Source organism: Microtus pennsylvanicus (genome assembly GCF_037038515.1).
Source record: "Microtus pennsylvanicus isolate mMicPen1 chromosome 13 unlocalized genomic scaffold, mMicPen1.hap1 SUPER_13_unloc_2, whole genome shotgun sequence".
In the NCBI taxonomy this organism is placed as follows: Eukaryota; Metazoa; Chordata; class Mammalia; order Rodentia; family Cricetidae; genus Microtus; species Microtus pennsylvanicus.
In genome coordinates this window covers 40,966-57,705 of record NW_027460878.1, presented here as the reverse complement: position 1 = coordinate 57,705, position 16,740 = coordinate 40,966, and the positions used below count along the sequence as shown (strand labels likewise).

Here is a 16,740-nt window from a genome sequence, read left to right as displayed (position 1 = left end):
ATGCAGGTATATTTAATCCTGGTTGACACAGTGAATTCAGCTCAGATGTTTGAGACACAGGCCATTGGCTGTAACTCCATGTGTCAGCTTACAGCACTCAGAAGCTAACATTTTACATGGGACAAAGTCATGCTTTCTCTTACTAATGGCATTCTCCCTACCAGGGAAGTACCTACTCTGTTTCAAAGTCATTATAACTTATCGAAAATCCAAAAAACAAAAAAAGAAAAAAAAAGAAAAACAAAGTCAGTATAACTAAGTGTTCAATTATTTTTTATTATTTTAAGAAATCAATTAATGGTTGTCATATTTTAGATTTCATTTTCTTCAAAGGCATAACTGCTATAATCTTGTATTTTCTAATGTTTCCCAGGTTTTGAATTTCATTTTTAAGAGCTGTTTATTTATTCATCTTTTTATTTATATCAGATTAGAGCAGTGATTCTCAACCTGGTGGGTTATGACTCATTTTGGTGGATCAAATGAACCTATCACAGGACAGGCCTAAGACCATCAAAAAGTACAGATATTTATATTATGATTCATAACAGCAAAAATATAGTTATGAAGTAGTAGTGAAAATTGTTTTATAGGTGGGGAGAATACTACATCATGAGTAACTGTATTAAAGAGTCATAGCACTAGGAAGATTGCGAAAAACTGGTTTAGATCAGTGTCTCCTGTAGCTCGGGCTTGCATCATACTATGTAACTGAGAATTGCTATGAACTCCTAATCCTGCCTCTGCTACCTAGTGCTGCAAAAACAGTCCAGCAACTCCTACCATGCTGGACATTGACTGGTCTGTGTGAAGGAGAAATAGATCAGTGAATGAGTATACTAAAACTTCTTTAGATTTTATTGTGAATTTACAAGTGAAGTAGGACCTGTGTAATAACTGAGTTCACGGACCAATTCTAAAGCCAGTATCGTCACATCAGAAAAAGGGATGGGAAAGAAGGAAGGTAAAAGCTTTCCTACTGTGACAATAGTTGACATTAGCAGTGAGTAGTGAGGTAATCAATTTTAAATGTTCCATAAATGTGCTGACTGGCCATTTCATGGGTCCACAGACCATGCATACAAGAATCTATATAAAGAAATTAACTTATCATTAAACCAAATTACTGTAGTTACAGTAGTTCAAGTAAAATAGAAGAGCTGGATAAAATGGTGTGGCCCTGCCTACCATGATTTATTTTCTAGGTTTAAGATGTATACTGTGAGAGAAATGATGTGAGTAGCACTTCGTGTGCTCTGATACAAATCCCTGGTCTCTGGGGCACATGACCATAAAATCTGTTTCAACTTTTTAACAGAATTTTTCAGGATTATAAATACATTATTTCCACTATCTCTTTCCTGCCTCTAAGCCCTCCCATAGACCCTTTGTTGTGTTCTAATTCTCATGGCTTCTTTTTGTTTAATAACAATTACTGTTTGTGACCTGTGTTTGTTTGCAAGACCTCCCAGCTATGAAGTAAGGGGTTGGCTACTCTGGACCTTGAGTGTGTAATGGAAAGTGTACACATAGGACCATGTGCCTTGGAGGAGGAACAGGAATTGCTCTGGGAAAATGGAAGATTTTACTAAACTACAAAATTTCCAGATTAGTATCTTGTCTGACCATAGTGTGGAAGGACAAACCTGGAGGATTTTTGCTTTCTAAGACATTTGATTTCTGCTCTCCCAGTAGGGTAACTGCCAATGTCTGGAAGCCCAGCTGGGTGGTCCTAGCTAATGAGGGACTCTGGTTGGCAATTAGGAGCACCAGCAGGAGATAGTTTACAGGTTCTTTCCAGTATTGTATCCACATTCTCTTGCCTGTTCCCAAGACTTACCACAATCCCTCAGTGTCTTCTAATTCATGGCCCACTTGTCTTTAATAGCAGTTGTAAATGTGACCTGTGTTTGGCTGCAAGATTTCCCAGGTATGAGGCAATGGGTTGGCTGCAGTGCACATTGAGTGTGTAATAGGATGTGCACACAAAAGACCCTGTGCTTTGGATGAGGAACAGGATATGCTCTTTGAAAGTGGAGGATTATCTACTAAATTACTAACTTTCTATCTAGGGCCCTGACCACTGGGCTGGAAGGACAGAACAGGAAGTACTGTGCTATCTGAGTCATTTGATCTTTGATCACCCAGTAGGGGAGCTGACAATATTCTGAGGCCAAGATGAATGGCCCTAGCCAAGGAGAGATTCTCGAAAGTCTTAGCAATCAGGTATAATAGTGGCAGGTTTCTTGCAGGTTCTTTTCAGGATTCTTTTCTACTTTTATTGAAGTGAGTTTTTTTAACTATACTATTTTGTTTTTTAAAGATTTATTTATTTTTATTTTGCATACAAACATCTGCCTCCATGTATGCCCACATGTCAGAAGAGGGCACCAGATCTCATTACAGATGGTTGTGAGCCACCATGTGGTTGCTGGGAATTGAACTCAGGACCTCTGGAAAAGCAGTCAGTGCTCTTAACCACTGAGCCATCTCTCCAGCCCTAGGAATACCACAAGCTATGCCATGGTGAGTATAGGGTGTTCAGAGAAGGTCTGTTGAACTGTCATTTCTGCTGGGATTTGGATGGACCATGAGCCAGGCTGTGGTTCTGTTGCCCTATGTAATGACCTGGGCAGTGGTCGTTGTCCTCTGTGCCTCCCCGTATATGGATTTCCTGGGAAGAGGGACACTCTGCAGCCCCGGCAAGGTAGAATATTATACTTGTAATATCACTGTCCAGTGTACGCACAGAGTCATGCTTTTGGTGTGCAGTGGGAAGACAGATTTGAAAACTTATAGTTTTATTTCTAGAAGTTCTGAATATTACATTCTACTTTCAAGTTTGTCTTATAAATGTTTCAAATAATTTAAAAGCTGGTAGAACTATGGTGATGTTGACTGTCTTTTAGCAATACATGATTAAAATGCTTCTAATTTGTCTGATACTACTAGCCACAATGATGTCATTCAGTGATATTTAGTTCCAGGTGACAAAAAGAGTTTCTGAGCTGCAGAGGTTTCTTAGGTGTGTATGGTGTTGGGCAGGTAGATAGGGCAGAATCTATATCTTGTGCCATAATCCATGTGACAGGAAGCAGAAATTATACTATATTGCTTTGGTATTGGGCATCAGTGAGACTGGGTTTACCTGAAAATATAACAAGACCGAAGGAGAGGTCTCTAGAGCATGGGGCCTCACTGTTTGGAACAAATACCAGTAGCTGTAGGGTCAGAAAGAAGAGTTTATGGGTCATTTTGAGGTAGTTTTGTGAAAATTGTGAAGTCTTTATTTATTTAATTTCTCTACACATAGAATCATAGGTAGGTGAGTAACATTTTTTAAGATCACATGTCTTCTAAGTTTTCTTTGGTCTTTTTATTAATAGTTAATGATATTTTTCTGCCTATTCTCTCTTCTTTTTCTCTCCATCTCCTTTATTCTTTCTCAAATATTGTACACATTCTTGATTGTTGTTGCTTTTTCCCCCCAAGACAGGGTTTCTCTGTAGCTTTGGAGCCTGTCCTGGAACTTGCTCTGTAGACCATCTGACTTTGAACTCACAAAGATCCACGTGTCTCTGCCTCCCGTGTGCTGAGATTAAAGTGTGCATCACCACAACCCAGCAAGAATTCATATTATGTCAATTTGTGTACTATTTTTTCATAATCCCACTGATTACTCTGGGTGTTTCCTCTATGAATATAACTTTGTAATCAGTTTTCCTGTTATAAATTGTTTTGCATTGTCATTTTAATGTATTTATCATGCAAATTTACCACACACATCATCTTAATTTTGATGCATCATGTTTCCAAGGGTCATTTATTTACTTCTTTATTTATTTTGGTTTTGTTGCTATTATTGTTAATCTGAGAGACTTTTGGTTTATTTGATAAAAGCCATTATGGATGTTGGCAGATGGCTCATCACATACTCATTTTGGAGATGACCTATGTTCAGATACCTAACTCAAGTTGTTAGGCTCATAACTCTTCCATTTCAGATCCAAAGCATCTGAACCCTTCTTTTTTGTATGTCACCTGCATACATATGGAAGATATTCTAACTCATGTAAAATATATGCAAAAAATAACAATAAACTTGTTTTCAAAAGTACTTTTGACTTATAAAGCAATTAAAGTAAAACAAGTTGCTTTAGGTGTACACTGATTCTTTAAAAAATCTGTTATCTTGCATTTTGTTTAAAAATGTTTTCATTTCCTCACTCTGATTGCAGACTTACAGGCAATTATCAATCATGTGATACAAATGGTATCTAAGTGACCCTAGGAGACATCCTATTCCTTACTATAAGATAATGAGATCCTTTTAGTAGTCAAAACTATTTTCTACAAAGTTAAGACATGAGAAGGTTTCAAGGGAATCTCTCCAATTTTGGTGGAACATCCCTCCTCACCCAAGCCATTTTTTGTTATTGTTAAAGGAGAGAGAACTGAAGTCTATAGGATGAGTGCTGGTCAGTGATTTCTTAGAGTTTGATTTTGGTTAAAATCTTGTAGTTTTTATTTAAAGGAGCACAATATGTCTTTGTGTCTTTGTCATCTATGTTATTGATTTTATTAATTGTTATTTAAGAATATTCTTCATTTCTGGAAAATAATGGTCTCACTAACTTTGTATTCAAAAAATTTCTCATGTTATTAGTTCCTTGAGTTTTTATTGGTTTGGGAAGTTTCTGTGGAGAGACAGTACTAGTTTTTTCTTCTTTATCTTATATGTTTGCCATTTTCCATTTTCTGGCATATCTATCTTCATGTTTGTGTTTTTGCTGGTCAAGTGACTGATGCTATTAGTACATTGCCTTTAGATCTTTAAAATATTTTTGTATAATATTGTCTTTTTCTCTTAATTAGCCTCAGCTATCAGCATGACATAGCTTAGAGTGATCTGAGAAAACACCAATTAGGGTATTCCTAGATCAGAATGTCTGATTAAATTGTCTGAGAGAGATTGTGTTGGTTTTGATTGATATGGGAAGGTTTTTCCACTGTGTTGGCAATATCCCTGAGCAAGCAGCTCTGGGATAGATAGAAGAGCTAGCTAAGCACACGACACTGACAAAACAAGAGAGAAAGCCAGAAAATAATGGTTCCACATGTTTTGCCTTTAGCTATTATTTTTAGCTTGAGTATCCGCTTTAAGCTCCCATAATTAAGAATTGTGAAATAGGGTTAACAACCAAATAAACTTACTCATTACCTGAGTTGCTTTTGATTAGATAATGTAATAGCAGCAACAGAGAAGAAAGTTGGAACAAAAATGGGACTCAAGTGCTGCAAAAGACTTTGGAATGTTGACTGTTATAAGAATGCTACAGATATCATAAAACTGAAGAAAAAGCCTAATCAGCTGTTCTTTTGGGACCTAGAAGATGGAAATGTTGAGAGTAATGGCAGAGAGTGGAGGTCAAAGTCATAAAATTTTTGTGGGTTGTAAGCTCTGCAGGGAACCATGGAGTTGGCCTGACCTAACTTCCTTGAGAGACCTGTGTCATAGGTTTTTCAGGTTAAAGTAAGCCCATGGTTCCTGGGTCACAATATACCTCCCAGTTCCAGTTGAATTCCCTCAGATAGTGAAACGTTCAGGCTGATTTGTGTTTCTTTGTATGATCCCTTAGTAGTCAAGGAATCATGAAAGTTTAACATGACAATTCAATTTAAACATTAATCTTGTGTACACTGTATAGCTTGCAAATTTTATTATATCCTGATGTATACAGATGCCTAGGCTTGCAATAATTATAAAAATTATTTTAATTACAAGACTGCTTAGCCAATAGCTTAGGCTTTTTATTAAGTAACTCTTACATCTAAAATTAACCTATTTCTATTAATCTTTGTGTCATCACATGACTGTGGCCTACCAGTAAGGTTCCATCCAGCATCTTTCTCCTTCGGCAGCTACATGGCATCTCCCTGACTCTGTCTTCTTTTCTCCTTTATCTCTGCTTGGAATTTCCACTTGTTCTATTCTGTGAAGCCATAAGCCCAAAGTAGCTTCTTTATTAACCAATGGTAATAAAACATCTTCATAGCATACAGGAGGAATCGCACATCACCTCCTATTTTCTGTCTAAATAAAAAGGAAGATTTCGATTTTGACATAGCAAGATTACATATAATGAAACCATTATCCAGCAAGAATTAGAGTTACAATATTTAGTCCCTTTACACTTGGCAAGTTAAGAAAAATACTATATCATCTATTCCATCTTTTTGAGTCTAAGGTTTTATGTCTAATCTATTTTTTTATAATTATAAAACTGTCTCTTTCTTCAACTCCATCAAAGAATCCAGAAGGATATACTACTACCTAAGTAAACAGGAAGTACGTTGTAAGCAACTTCTAAAACTCTAGAATTGACAAAGACATCTTGCTGCCTGGACAGTCACCCAAAGTTCTTCTGTAACAGTGGGACATCCATCTCCAGCCTATAGGCCCATAGTGTCTGGCAGACTTTTCCATGAAGCAGGAAATTTCAAAGACAGTTCTGCCTATATTGGCAGTTTGTTAGTCACCTTTTTTTTGTGGATCCTGCAGAATGTCTGGCAGACTCTTGCATGGAGCAGGAACTTTGAATGACTTTCTCACCTTCTTTAGGCAACTTTAGCAGTCATTTTTCTGTGGGTCCTGAGTGTCCAGTTTATAAAACATACCATGAAGCAATTCCAGCAGAAGTTTCTTGCCCAAATGGCTAGTCACATTGAAGGCAAATTCCATAATGAGATTCTTTAATGCCCATCAACCTCTCTGAAATAATATGTGCTGCCAGAGGCAGATGTGGCTCACTGTCATGAAAAGTCCTAAGTTTTTAAAACATTTTAAATGCCATATTATGTATGTCTCCATATTATATTATATTATATATAATATATTATATATATTATGTAAGTCTCCAATGTTTGCTTTCTCCATTTTCTTTAAGTGGGTATTTAGTGCTATGAACTTTCCTCTTAGCATTGCTTTCATAGTGTCCCATAGGTTTGAGTATGTTGAAAGCCTCTAGAAGACACATTTATTAAAACACTATGCTTGCCTGGCCTCCCTTGCCTACTCAGGCATCATCTGGCCTTTCTGTTGTGTGTATGCATCACTGCCTGTGGGCTGTATAGGTAGAGGCAGGTTTGGGGTTTCCTGGAATAAGCCTTAAATCAGTAGAGGCTTAGACTGATCATCTTCTCTAAGTCCATGATGAGGAAAGGGCTTCTCAGAGTGTTGCCACCTCACCTCCTGTTCCCCAGCAGCTGCCACCGGAGCCTGAACCCCTCCCTCCTCTTCATCCCCTTATGATGGCAGTGCTTTCTCTAAGCTTTCCAAGCTGTGACTGTCCAACTGGAACATGAGTAATAAAATCTTGGAGAAATTGGGGATATTATATTATATTATATTATATTATATTATATTCCTTTCTAGGACTGGTTTCTATAGCAGCTAGTATGGCTACTGGGATTAAAGGTGTGTGTTACCACTGCCTGGTCAGTAAGACTGACCAGTGGGGCTGTTTTACTCTTTGAACTTCAGGCAAGCTTTATATATTACAACATAAATGAAATGCCACTACATCCAATACAGGATGAGCCTGTCTTCCCAAAACTACTTCAACTGCCTGCAGCTGTTCCTGGGGTAGGCTTTTATGTCAATGAGCTGTGTGTCTGGGAAGAACTTTTGTCACAGGAACATAGTCTAGGCTTGTATCCATGGTCTCTTAGTGTCTGCAGTACACCTATCTAGGACCTTCTGACTTTCATGGTTTCCATAGAGAAGTCAGGTGTAAGTCAAATAGGTTTACCTTTATAAGTAACTGGACCTTTTTCCTTTGCAGCTCTTAATATTCTTTTTTTATTCTGTATGTTTTGAGTTTTAATTCTTATATGGAGATTTTTTTTATCCAGTCTATTTCTCTATGCTTCTTGAACCTTTATTTTATTTTATTTTATTTTATTTCTTTATTTTATTTCTTTATTCTGTATGTTTTGAGTTTTAATTCTCATATGGAGATTTTTTTATCCAGTCTATTTCTCTATGCTTCTTGAACCTTCATAGGAATAACTTTCTTTAGGTTGGGAAAGTTTTCTTCTATAATTTTATTAAATATATTTTCTGGACCGTTAATCTGTACTTCTTCTACCCCTATTATTCTTTGATTTGGTCATTTTATTGTGACCCAGATTTCCTGAATGTTTTGTGATGCGAATTTGTTGGATTTGCTGTTTTCTTTGATCAGTGCATTTATTTTCTCTGTGGTATCATCAGTGTCTGAGATTCTTTCTTCTATCTCTTGTATTCTGTTGGTAATACTTGTCTTAGTAGTTCCTGTTCGTTTACCCAGATTTTCCATCTCCTGCCTTCCTTGGTTTGGTTTTCTTCATTACCTCCATTTCATTCTTCAAGTCTTGAACCGTTTCCCTTACCTGTTTGATTGCTTTTTCTTGTTTCTCTTGTTTTTCTTGGGTATCTTGGAGAGATTTATTCATTTCCTCTACCTTTTTGTTTGTCATCTCTATTTCTTTAGGGCAGTTTTTCACCTCCTGTTTAAGGTCCTCTATTATTTTCATATAGTTCCATTTAAAGTCGATTTCTTCTATTTCTTCTGGAGTAGGGTGTTCAGTTCTTCTTGTTTTGCGATCCCGGGATTCTGGTGATGTCATGTTGCCTTTCAGGTTGTTGGAGGAATTCTTGCATTGGTGCCTGCCCATCACTTCCTTCAAATGGAGCCAGGAGAGGCCTGGTGTCTTGGTTCAGTCTTTGCTGTGACTGAATCTCTGGGTGGATCTCCTCAGTGTAGAAGCAGGAACTGTTCCTGTCTGTATGGAAGTCCTCAGCACCATCCAGATGGAACTCCTCAGCACTGAAACAGGGAAGCCTGGTAGCCTAAAGACCCACGGACAGAAGGGCTAACGTGGGAAGCAGGGCGGGGTCGAGTAGAACACAGGAGACCCTGCAGCACAAGGTGAAAGTGCCCTCGCTCCCTTGCAGGGGACCTTCAGGCCTGCCTGATAGGCAGGCATTCACCCCTCTGGGTGGTTAGCCTTGGTGCAGGAGCAGGAAACTATTCCTGAGCCAAGGACCTTGCAGACAACAGGGCAGGCTTGGGGGGGGTCTAATTTGTATTGCATCTTTAAATGAGCTGCACAAATATAATACCTTAAACAAGAACATATATATATATATATATATATATATATATATATATATATATATATATAACAAAATTGACCTTAAATTTTTATCAATAGGTCAAAATCTATGCAAATGCAAAGTATTATCTCTATTTCATGGCTCCTTTAAATGTAAACAAATGTTTATAAACAATATTTCGGAATTTGGTAGTAGTTCTCTCCATACTCCTTCCTACTTTTTGTTTGTAGGGATTTCTGCATGGGCTTGCATCAGCCCCTGGAAGAAGCCTCTTTAATAACAATTAAGCTAAACAGCAATCTATGATAATAGCAGAAAATAGTTATGAATCATTTCATTGATATTTTTTCTTGGTCAACTGTATTTGGTTCTACCCTTGTTCTCTGAGCCATTCAAGTTCCAGCTCCTGGCCATGTAGGCAGTGTCAGTTATGGACTTCCTCTCACAGTATGAGCTTCAAGTTAGACCAGTCATCTATTGGCCACTAAGCAAGTTCTGAGTCACCAGTGCCCCAGCGTATCTTGCAGGTAGTACAAGTGTGGGTTGAATGTTTTGTGGTTGGCTTGGTGTCGCAGTTCCACTGGTAGCCTTATGTGGTTACAGAAGATGGCTAGTTCAACCTCCTCTTGCATACTAGGAGTCCTCACTAGGGTTACCTTTATAGGTTCCAGAAAGTTTTCGCTACACTGTTTCCACATCCCCTGTTAAAAGTTCCCCTATTCCAGTTATCTCTCCCTGTCTTCTCCCCACCTGTCTTTTCTTTACTCACCTGATCCTTCCTGTTCCCATCCCCACCTGCCTCCAGTGCACCCATAAAATCTGTTTTATTTCTTATTACCAACAAGATGCATTCATCTCCTGTAGAGCTGTTCTTGTTACTTAGCCTTTCTGTGTCTATGGAGTGTACTGTGATTAACTGTGATTACTGTGATTATACTTTAACTGGTAATATCCACCCATAAGTAAATACATGCCATGTTTATCTATGTGATTCTGTGTTTCCTCACCTAGGATATTAAAGAACTCAAGAAACTAGACAACAACAAACCAAATAATCCAATTATAATGGGGAACACCTCTAAACAGAATTCTCAGTAAAGGAATCTAAAGTGACTGAGAAACACCTGAAGACATGTTCAACATCCTTAGCCATTAGGGAAATGAATATCAAAACTACTTTGAGATTTCATCTTACAAGTCTTAGAACTGTTAAGATCCATAACACAAGTGACAGCTAATGCTGGCAAGGGGATTCATTGCTGTTGCAAGTGCAAACTTGTACAGCCAATGTGGAAATTAATATGCAGTCCTCAGGAAATTGGGAGTCAATCTACCTCAAGACCAATGTATACCACTCTTGAACATATACCCAAAAGATCCTACCACAAGGACATTTGCTCAACTGTGTTCATGGTGGCTTTGTTCATAAAAGCCATAAACTACTATATCTGGGAGACAGTGTGTTGATTGATGATTGATGTGTGATGGCTCCTCCACTGTGGGTTGCAATATCTCTAAGAAAGTGGGCTTGGGATACAAAAGGCACCAATCTGACTAGGCAAGAGAGAAAGCCAGGAAACAATCTTTGTCCATGTATTTTTGCCTTCAACTATTAGCTTGCTTTTCTATCCTAGGCTCCCAAAATGATGAAGCCAAAATACCCCCACTCATTGCCTGAGCTGCTTTTCATTAAAAGATTTAATCAGAGCAACATAAATGCAAGTTAGAACAAAAAATGGAAAACCAGAAGTAATATTGTTGCTAGGCAGAACCTGGGAATGATGTCCCTTGGAAGAGTATAGAAGATATCAAAACTTTAGGTGGCAAAAAAATAGAAAGTAGTACACAGAATTAATTAGCTTTTCTTGTAGGATCAGAAAGATGGAAATGTTAAGAGAAATGATAGAAAGTGGAGATTGAAATCATAGAATTTCAGTTGAAATTGATTAAGGTAGAGGTCATTTGTGTGATATTTTGGCTCCAAAATATGTCTTTTTCTGCCTGTGACCTGGAAATTTAGTAAAGCAGAATTTAAAAATATGAGCTAATTTCTTAAATGGAATATTGAATGTGGTGGATGGTTATTACTGATGATTCATTCAAGACTACAGTGGAAAAAAAACAAGTGGGGCAGAAATAAATGAAAATGAAAAGGCAGTTTCTTATGGCAGTCAATTACTGGAACAGGCTGGGATTTTCAAGGATTTTATCACCATTATAGAGAAGGACCTTGCTATGGAATGGAAGCCTAGCAAGGTGCTCTAAGGGTAAGACTCCATTCACATAAGCATTCAACTTATGGAAGGCGTAAGCAAAGTGATTCCCAACTGTAACCCTAAATGCATTTTTCTTCATTGGTGACCATGAGCCTATAGTGACCCAGGTCAGGATGTAATTGATTGAATAAAAACCTCCCATATAGGAAGATGTATTTGAACATGTCTCTTTTCTTGGCAACTTTCATTTGATTGCTTGTGAATCCAGTAGGAGGATGAGCCTTTCTGGATGAAATTCCTCATTGGACACGTGATATGAGTTTCTATAGCCTCAACCCATTCCCTGTTCTTTGTGCCTGCTATGTTGTGGTTGAAACTAATTGGTCAGCTTTCTTCTTTTGCTGTCATGACTTCCCTACCATTATAAACTCTATCACTAAATCACATTAGATTCAGTAGAATTACCTGCTATTTGATGCTAAGACAGTTTGGTAGCCTACAGTTTTCATTTTTGTTTGTTTATTTCTGAATACAAGATTTGTCTGTGTAGCCCTAGATGTCCTGAAAGTTGCTCTATATACCAGGCTGGCTTCAAACTCAGAGATCCCCTGAACCTGATTCCCAAGTACTGGGATTAAAAGTGGGCCTGGATTTTTTGTTTTTATATTGTTCTATGATGGTTTTTGTTCCTATCAAGCATATGCTGTTGTACTGAGCTTCACCCATATCTTGAATTTTAAAATTTGACAGAGGGTATCATTATGTTTCCCAGGATGGCATGTATTCATGACATTGATACTGGTTGTGCTTTCTGAGCCATTGGATTGCAGGTGCATCACCTTCTTCTTCCTGCCTATTTTGTTTGGTTTGAATTTTTATTTTAATATGAGTATTTACTTGTACATGGATATGTACCATGTAAGTGCCTGATCCTTATATTGATTAAAAGATGGAACTAGAAACGCTGAACTTGGAATAATGAATAGTTGTGATCCCCCCATGTAATTCCTTGAGTCAGACCAGGAGTACTCTTTACTGTTGAAACATGTTTCCTGCTCAGTGTTGATTATTTGTGATCAACATAAATATTTGATGTTTTCATTTGTCCATTTATAAGAGTGTTATTGCTGGGTAGGTTGATCCCAAATTTCCTGAGACACCACACTGCTTTCCATAGTGGTTGCACAAGTTTGCATTCCCACCAGCAATGGATGAGTGTACCCTTTACTACACATCCTCACCAGCAAAGGCTATCGGTGTTTTTGATTTTAGCCATTCTGACAGGTGTAAGATGGTATCTCAAAATTGTTTTGATTTGCAGTTTTCTGATCACTAAGGAGGTTGAGCATGACCTTAATTGTCTTTTGGCCATTTGAACTTCTTCTGTTGAGAATTCTCTGTTCAGTTCAGTACCCTATTTTTTAATTGGGTTAAGTAGCATTTTAACATCTAGTTTCTTGAGTTCTTTATATATTTTGGATTTCAGACCTTTGTCTGTTGCAGGGTTGGTGAAGATCTTCTCACAGTCAGTGGGTTGACAGTGTCCTTTGCTTTACAGAAGATTCTCAGTTTCAGGAGGTCCCATTTATTCAATGAGGTCCTTAATGTCTGTGCTGCTGGGGTTATACGTAGGAAGTGGTCTCCTGTGCCCATATGTTGTAGAGTACTTCCCACTTTCTCTTCTATCAGGTTCAGTGTGTTTGGACTGATATTGAGGTCTTTAATCCATTTGGACTTGAGTTTTGTGCATGGTGATAGATATGGGTCTATTTTCATTCTTCTACAGGTTGACATCCAGTTATGCCAGCACCATTTGTTGAAGATGCTTTCTTTCTTCCATTGTATACTTTTAGCTCCTTTATTGAATATCAGGTGTTCATAGGTCCGTAAGCATTTCTTGGTTTAGTAAGTTTCTGTGGAGAAACAGTTTTAGTTTTCTCCTCTTGATCTTAGAGGCTTACTTTTTCTCATTTCTTGACCTATCTGTGTTTTTCAGTTCTTCATGTTTGATATGGTTAATATATTGATTTTGTGTTAAAAAATCTTCTTCTCCTATATTATCATCTCTACCTTAATTAGCTTCAGCTGTCAACATGATGTAGATTAGAGTCATCTTGAGAGAACATCAGTTGAGGCTGTGCCCAGATCAAAATTGCTATTTTTTCCTAACTATGGGAAAATTGTGTTGATTGATGATTCATGTGGGAAGGCTCTTCTCTTCCACTCATGGTTTCAATACCCTAAGAAAGTGAGACTGAGAGGGATAAGTAGGCTAGCTGAACAAGAGAGAGTGACTAAGTAAGAGCGAAAACCAGTAAATATTTTTCCTTAGTGTCTCTTGCCTTCATTTTGTAACTTGAATTTCTATCCTAAGCTTCCACAGTTGTGGGTTGTGATCTGGAAATATCAGTCAAAGAAACCCGTTTATTACCTCACATGCTTTTATTTAGGGAATTTAATCACAGCAAGAAATGAATAAATTAGGTCAAAATGTGGTACACCAAAAGTGATTTTGTTGCTGGGTAGAATGTGGAAACGTTGTCTTTTGGAGGAATGTGGAGGATATTAGGACTTTAGGTGGCAAAAGGAATAGAAAACTGTACAGAGCTTAATTAACAATTCCTGTAGGACTAGGAATATGGGGGTGTTGAAAGTAATGCACACAGTGGAGCTCATTGGATTTCAGTGGGAAATAGATTTCATGAAAAATTTATCTATGGGTCATTTGTATAATATTTTCTTCCCAAATCATTCCAATTTTCTCCATTCCCTGAGAAGTTGAGTAGGGCCAACTTAAAAAGTAGTTGGGAGATTTCTTAGACAAAGCATTGATTCGGTTGGGTATTTATTCCTGATGATTTATTTAGGTCTACAGTGGAAAAAAATGAGTGATGTGGATAGAAACAAAAAGTCAGTTTTGTGGAGAAAAACAACACTAGGAAGATTCAAAGGGCAGTCCTGTCATGAAAAAGAGGACAAAATTTCAAGAAGTTTAGAACCATTAAAGAGAAGGCCCTTCTTATTGTTTGAAGCCTAGGAAGGTAACTTAGGGAAAGATTTCATCTATCCAAGTCTTCAATTTCTCAAAGGAATAGGCAACCTGATTCCTAATCTGAGAAAGCAACTTCATGCAGAAGCTGCTGGAACTCTGAACAAAGCATAGTAGCATCCACAACAACTTAGAAGCCAAATTGTGTGTGTTGTGGAGGGACCCATGTTGTATTGTTTCTGGAAAAAAGAAAGAAGCAAAATTTTAAAGTCATAAATTCTTCCTCTTTAGTTTCAGTTGAACATGGTTTTGTCCATCTGTGTTTGGCAGAGTCAGAAACCCACTGAAGAGACTGTGAAACTTTTTATTGCATGAAGCTGTGAAGATGAAGACAGAGTTGTATTTTTAGATGATAGGATGTTGTAATACCCAAGCTATGAGATATCTGCCATGGAGAACTACATATAGGAGGTAGATATATACATATATATAATAAATATATAAGGATATATATATATATATATATAATTTTTCATGAATAGTGCTATCTAAGCTCTTTGAAAATGAATCCCTACCTGTCTGAGGCACAGCTAAAGGATTTGTTGTTTGCCCTACTGAGTTTTCGTGTTACCATGAACCAATCTTCCCTCACTGTGTCCACATTTCTCTCTCTCTCTTTTCAAAATTTATTCTTCTTGTAAACACAGGCTGCTTATTCATTTCCCAGGCACCCAGACCCGAAGAATCACAGAGAAACTATATTAATTACAGCACTGTTTGGCCTACTAGCTCAGGCTTCTTAGTAACTTGCTCTTTCATCTTAACCCACGTCTATTAATCTCTGTGTCACCACGAGGCTGTGGCCTACTGATAAGGTTCTGGGGCGTCTTTCTGCTTTGGCAGCTACATGGCCTCTCTTACATTCTGCCTACTCTCTATATGTCTCTTCCAACCTGGCTATATTCTGCCTTGCCAAAGCAGCTTTATTCATTAACCAATAAAAGCAACACTTATACAGAAGGACATCACACATCACTTTTCTTATAATATATCCCAACTGCAGTTTTTCTGTTCTCCATTTCTCTCAGTCCTCTCCACAACTCCCTTCTCCACCAGATCCACTCAATCTTCATTTCCCTTCAGAATAGAGCAGACACACAAGAGATATCAATAAAGCCATATATAGCAAATTGAAATTAGACTAGGCACATATCAAAGACTGCATGGATCAATCTAGTAGGAGAAAAAGGGTTCCAAGAGCAGGCAAAAGAGTCAGAGACATTCCCCACTCCCACTGTTAGGAGTTGCACAAAAATAGCATGCTACAAATGATAACACATATAGAGAGGAATTGGGGCAAACTCCTACAGGCTCCATGATTGCTATTTCAGCCTCTGTGAGCTCCTAAGAGCCCTGCTTAGTTGATTCTGTGGCCTGCGTTCTCCTGTATTATTTTAGTTAGAAAAGATTTTGACTATGAATTTTTTTGATATTTTTTTCTGTGTTTTTCGGGTGAGATAGTTCTCCATTTCCTGTTATTATTAGGGTTGGTATTTTTCTAGTGTTTTAGATTTCCTGGATGTTATGTTTCAGGAAATTTTTGGTTTAACATTTTCTTTGATCAATATGTCCATTTCTTTGATCATGCCTTTAAAGTCTGAAATTCTCTGTTCAATATCTTATTTGATTATTTAGATTTTCATTTTCATAATTATTTCAGTTCATATTTTTTAATTGCTCCTATTTCTATTTTAAGGTCTTGAACAGCTTCATTTCTGCCAACTGTTTCTTTGTTTGTTTTTGGTTTTCTTTAAGGGATATATTAATTTTCCCCAATACTGCATTTATCTTTTCTCTACTTTTTTTAAAAAGGGATTCATTTACTTCTTTAAGGACTTCTGTCATCTTCATAAAGTTGGTCTTAATTGTGCTTCAACTCTATTGGAATATTCAGAGCTTGCAGCAGTAGGATACCTGGAATCTGGTAGTGACTTATTGCTCTGGCTGTTGTTGATTGTGTTTTTATGTTGGTGTCCAAGTATCTGGGTTTTAGGAATTTGTGGATCTAGGTACTCATCTCTCAGTTTGTCTTTGTTGCATGGGTGTTATTTTGCTTGGTTTCTGGTCCAGCAGAGAGTCTTTACCTCTGTTTTCCTACCTGTTTTTTTTTATTTTGGCTCATGTGGCCTGCACTTGAGCAGAGGCTATGCATCTGATATAGGGGTGGGTACATGTTTTTGAGGTTAGCAGCTGTAGGGTTGCTGAAAGATCATGTCTGTGGGAATGTAGGGAGTGTGGAAATTTCATGGGTTTGTGGTCTGCCTATCTGTTCTCACTGGTGTGACATACACATGAGTCTGCCTAAGATGGGAGGT

At 37.6% G+C, this 16,740-nt stretch overlaps 1 long non-coding RNA gene across 2 annotated transcripts in view; it reads left to right on the top strand.

Moving 5' to 3' along the window:
* Window positions 1–2,436: 2,436 nt before the first annotated feature.
* The window catches only part of LOC142842111 (uncharacterized), a 39,139-nt gene continuing 24,835 nt past the window's right edge, over window positions 2,437–16,740 (top strand). For both annotated transcript variants that reach the window (XR_012909176.1, XR_012909175.1), the window contains exon 1: window positions 2,437–2,526. This is a non-coding gene — a long non-coding RNA (uncharacterized LOC142842111). The remainder of the gene's footprint in view (window positions 2,527–16,740) is intronic.